Source organism: Lampris incognitus, chromosome 2 (genome assembly GCF_029633865.1).
Source record: "Lampris incognitus isolate fLamInc1 chromosome 2, fLamInc1.hap2, whole genome shotgun sequence".
Lineage (NCBI taxonomy): Eukaryota > Metazoa > Chordata > Actinopteri > Lampriformes > Lampridae > Lampris > Lampris incognitus.
In genome coordinates this window covers 7,847,403-7,853,402 of record NC_079212.1, presented here as the reverse complement: position 1 = coordinate 7,853,402, position 6,000 = coordinate 7,847,403, and positions in this window count along the sequence as shown.

Below are 6,000 nucleotides of genomic sequence, written 5' to 3'. Positions count from 1 at the left end.
GGTGTGAGGTTAAACTGGATGCGCGTGCCAGGCATTCTGCAATTAGCATAAGGAAACACCCCAATAAACCTACATAAGGGCAGCAGACTCAACCGCCGTGTTCAAACCACAAACAAACAAACAAGCCACTGCAATCTGACAGGTAACAAGACATGAAAAAAGAAGAAGAGAAAGCAAAAATAAAAGGGAAACAAATATAACTCTGCTTTCCATTTATCCTGTAAAACACTTAAAGCACGGGACTTTTACCCACGGTCTTAAATGAAAACAACATTCAAGACGTCCAATGGTTAAATAAAATCTTAAAGTGCAATATGAGGGATGAAACCGTCTCCCTTTAAAAGATGCGGGAGGCTTTTCAAGTTCCTCCGCCAGCCATGACTTTCACTGCACTTTTTGCAACGCAAGCAGCCCTGACTGATTCGCTGGGATTCAACATGGCCTCTTCATGTGAACACGCGACTTTTTTTTGTTTTTTTGCATAATAAACCAATCATTGTGCTTCAGAGTAAAACAGCATGCACCTGTCTTTATCTTTTCACTGCAACTCTGCCTGAGATTTAGGGAATTATTACTTTAAAGATCAACAGTGGCAGTAAAAATTGTATTTCGCGATGATGGTTAAATTTCAGAATCAGAATCAGAAACACTTTGTCATTTCATTTCATGTACTTGTGCACATGAAATGAAACCAAACATGGTTTCCCCCAGCCCACAGCAGTGCAACACAAAGACAAAAACACATATCCAAGAACTACAAGAACACATATATATCCAAACTAACACATATATCTGAACTAAAAAAAACAAAACATCACTGTCCAGGAGAACGAACGCCAGCCAGGATGACTGTCGGAACTGCCGGTCTGTATGGGCTAGCAGTTAGCTTAGCCTGCCCCGGTCCTGTCAGACCGCCCTTGGTGTTTCCTCTTTGGGTACAGCTCTGGTCAGGGCCATGGTCCTTGGGCCCACAGGACGCAGCAGACCAAGCTCCCTCAGCCGATCAAACGCCAGCTCTCCCTGCCAGACACCTTAGACACACCTCCCCGCACGCCACACGACGACCCTAAAACACAGTCAAGGCTAGGTGAGGCTGCCGCCAGATCGCGGAAGTTCTACTTCCGGTGCGAATGTTAAATTCATTTGCAATTAATCCGCGGTTCACATGCGTGCCAAACCATTGGGGGGGGGGGGTTCATACAGATCATGGGTCAACTTCATTCCGTTACACCACTATTTTTCATCATCATTATAAATATTTCACAGTACAAAACACAAGTTGGCTTTTGTGTGTACTGGCTAAAATGTGGTCTGAGGCACTCGAACAAGAGGGAAGTACGCAAGTATTGATGAACATCAAAAAAGTTCTACAATTGTTTGCACGCACAATTTAAGATCAAACCTGTGCACATGTACAACTTATGCATAAGGCCCAGTGTTCGTATGTTTACCTCCATTTGATTTGTTGGTAAGCAGTTGTACTACAACACTAAGAGATTTATCTGATCTGAGACTATGCAGACAAGCGCCCTCTTAGAAGAAGGGTTAATTCACTCGGACACCAGCATCACAATGATCAGCAAGGGCTGGCAACCCAACATAGCCAAGTATGTGCCTGTACTGCATAAAGCTAAGATAGGCTGAGAACACACAATACTAAAACGACTCTAAACCTGAAATCTAGGGATCTAGGCTGTTGTCCATGGGAGCTCTGGTTGGTCTGAGTGATTGTGACAGGCTCAGTAAAGTCAGTAGGACTACAGTTGTGTAGCTACGCTACAGATGTAATGGCTTCTCGATAGGTCATGCTACATGCTAAATGCTAGCAAGCAGTGAATGGCTGTGACAGGCCCTGTAAACAGAGCCAGACCTATGAACACTCACTCTGCGAGGTTAAACATACACACATGCAAGCATGGACGCACGTGCACGCGCGCGCACACACACACATACACATGCTCACAGAAAGCAGGCCAAATACCATGTGCTACTTCTCATAAACCTGAAACAGGCAGCATGTTAGGCTTAGGGAAAAAAAAAAGAAAAAAGAACAACAACCAAAAAGAAAAGGCCTTGTAATTCTTACTCTGATAAACCCTTTATGGCTGTTTTCTATTTCCTTCCATAGCGGCCGGTGCCAAGAGTCTGGCAGTGGTACTAGTGTGGCTAAATGAGAACAACATGAAACCAACATGCCCGTCAAACTCAACAGCCTCCATACCGAGACACAGACCTGGGGTGCATCTCAACAGGCTCAAACCACTTCCTGCTCTTGTCTCCCCCCCCATTCAGTTTCACCTGTCCTCCGATTCGGCCCATCACAGATAAAGGAGGGGACAGTTAGCGGATCAGGACAGACCCGCTGACTATAGTGATGAGCTTAGACTGATGTGTGGTTTGGCTCCTCAGAACATGACCAAGTCCTTATATTTATGTGTGCACGGTTTACGTGCACACGTTTGCGCTTACAGGTCTCACCTTTGCCAGTGAGGGCATGCATGAGGCATGCTTATTTGCATGTTTTTGACGGCTGCGTGACGAGTACAGTACAGTACAGTACAGTACAGACTTGCACAGAAAGAGTTGCATGGGAACACGTGCGTGCAGTTACTGCTATGTTATTCGTGGCACTCGCTGTATCTCTTGCCTCGACAGCCTTGGAAAAGCATTGTGATCTCCAGGGTGACTAAGCGAACCCTCTTCATCACCATCACCGTCATCATCATCAATCATCTCCTCAGTGGCGTTCCTGGACCCAAGCGCTGCACTCAACCACTGGCCCGGCCACACATTAGATATTAGATAAAGGAGGGAGGGAGGGGGAGAGCAGAGCAAGAAGGTAGAGAGGAAAAAGATGAGAAATAGAAGACAGAAAATGAATGAAGCAGAGGAGGAGGAGGAGGATGGGCTGTTGAGAAAAATGAGGACGAGAAAGGGAGCAGGAGAAGAGGACGAGAAGAGTGAGGCAGAGTGAAAGAGGAAGAGGATAACATGAGAAAGGATACTGGGCGAGTGGGATGAGAGTGAGAGAGAGACAGACAGAGAGACAGACAGACAGAGAGAGAGAGAGAGAGAGCGGGGGGGGGGTTGCTGGTGAGGAAAAACAAATAGTGTAATTAATCACATTCAAAGAAAAGAGGGGGAATAAAGGAGATGTGAAGTCCTGTGTTTGGAGGGAAAACAGTCTCACTTCAGGGATCTGAGCCTAACACACACACACATGTGCATGCACACATGTGCACATACATGCGCACGCACACACACAGTCACTTAGTCACTCGCTCACACACTTCGGGGGCGCTGTCGTGACCTCTGCTGAACTTCCACATCAGGTGAAAGATCAGAAATGAGGAAAAGCCGTGAGGTGATTGGCTGACCTCTGTCAACAGGAATACATCTGTTTGTTGTTTCTGAAGACTAAATGCCCAACATGAGAGAGAGACAGCGAGAGAGAGAGACAGACAGACAGACAGAGAGAGAGACAGACAGACAGACAGACAGACAGACAGACAGACAGAGAGAGAGAGAGAGAGAGAGACAGACAGACAGACAGACAGACAGACAGACAGACAGACAGAGAGAGAGAGAGAGGGAGACAGACAGAGAGAGACAGACAGACAGACAGAGAGAGGAGAAAGACAGACAGACAGAGAGAGGAGAAAGACAGACAGAGAGCAAGAGAGAGAGAGAGAGAGAGAGAGAGAGAGAGAGAGAGAGAGGGAGACAGACAGACAGACAGAGAGAGAGAGAGAGAGAGAGAGAGAGAGAGAGAGAGAGAGAGAGAGAGAGAGAGAGAGAGAGAGAGAGAGAGAGAGAGAGAGAGGATGAAAGGGACATATATTTAATGAAACGACTGAAAGACAGAAATGGAGATAGAAATAGAGAGAGCGATAGAGGGGGAAGAAAGATTGTGTGTGTGTGTGTGTGTGTGTGTGAGTGTGTATACTGATGTCTTTGATTCGAGTTAAATGGGACGCTGAGGTTTAGAGCGCACTACATTTCACTCTGACATGTAAAACTGTTTTTTATGCAAACTGTAACTTTTCTTTGCCTGCATCAAGTCCTCCCTGCTTGGACTGTAGCGTGCCCCAACGCACACCTCACCGACACTCACATCACACACACAAACTCTGGCTGCATCAAGTCCTCCCTGCTCGGATTGTAGCATGTCCCAACACACACCTCACCTACACTCACATCACACGCACAAACTCTGCACATGGACATGCATACATACGTGTACTTCATTTACACGGGCATGTATTTTCTCTGCCAGTCTGCCCCCTGCATGGCTTCCATTTGCCCCAGGCAGGGCACACACTGGACCATCGCAGACCCACAATGAATCCCATGTAAAAGGGCATCGATCCAGCCAACTGACCCAGATTTATGGGTTATTTTCCCATTTTCTACAAGCTTAACACATTTCCTCTGCAACTCCAACTGTACTTTTCATCGCTTTCTTCTTCAATTCAGTTTAAAGAGGCTGAGATATTTCATGTGGAGAGCTACTATTCTACACATCAGCTCAATAAGCAGCCTGGTGGATCAGTGGAGGACGGCCACATTGAGCAAGAAACATTCAAATGTGAGAAATAAAGGGGAGTGATGTGTAGAACTACAAGTCCCACCTGCAGTCCTCACTTCATTACATTACATTACAGTCATTTAGCCGACGCTTTTATCCAAAGTGACTTACAATAAGTGCATTTAACGTAGGAAATCAGGAGAACTACTAGTCATCAGAGGTCATAAGTGCATCTTCTCTCTAAACAAGTATCTAAGAGCAAAATCAGTGTTAAAGTAAAAGCGCAAGAAAGAGATTTTTTTTTTAAATGAGTGAATACAATAAGTGCTAAGAACAAGTAACAGGGTAGTAGTTCTTAAAGAGGTGAGTTTTCAACCTGCGCTGAAAGATGGGCAGCGACTCCGCTGTCCTGACATCAGTGGGGAGTTCATTCCACCACTGTGGGGCCAGGACAGAAAAGAGCCGTGACGGGTCGATCAGCAGCAGGGGCCTCTGAGCGATGGGGCAACCAGGCGTCCTGAGGCAGCAGAGCGAAGTGGTCGGGCGGGGGTGTAGGGCTTGACCATCGCCTGGAGATAGGAAGGAGCTGTTCCTTTCACTGCCCTGTTGGCTAGCACCAGAGTCTTAAACTGGATGCGAGCAGCTACTGGGAGCCAGTGTAGGGACATGAGAAGGGGGGTTGTGTGGGAGAACTTAGGGCGGTTGAACACCAGACGAGCTGCAGCTTTATGAACAAGCTCCAGAGGTCTGATGGCTGACGCCCGGGCGCCAGCAAGGAGGGAGATGCTGTAGTCCAGCCAGGAGATGACCAGAGCCTGGATGAGCACCTGTGCCGTCTCGTCGGTGAGGAATGGGCGAATCCTCCTGATGTTATAGAGGAGACATCTGCAGGAGCGAGCAACCGATGCAACGTTTGCAGCAAATGACAGTTGGTCATCCAGGATCACACCCAGATTCCTCGCAGTCCGAGTTGGCGTCACCACGGTGTTATCGTTGGTGATGGCCAGGCCTCGGTGCAGGCAACCTTTCCCCGGGAGGAACATCAGCTCTGTCTTGTCCAGATTGAGCTTCAGGTGGTGTGTCGCCATCCACTCCGAGATGTCAGTCAAGCACGTAACAATGCATGTCTCTACTTATGTGTCAGAGGGATGAAAGGACAAGATCAACTGGGTGTCATCGGCATAACAATGATAAGATCCAAAGGAATTGAATCAAGTGCAACTGGACTTGGTTATATATCCATGGAATCCATGAAGACATTTCGCCTCTCATCCAAGAGGCTTCATCAGTTTGTGCCTTTCTGACTAGACCAAGCTAGTCTGACTGGCTGGTCTAGTCAGAAAGGCACGAACTGATGAAGCCTCTTGGATGAGAGGCGAAACGTCTTCACGGATATATAACCAAGTCCAGTTGCACTTGATTCAATTCCTTTGGATAACTATGACCTGGATGAATGAGAACATTCACAAATA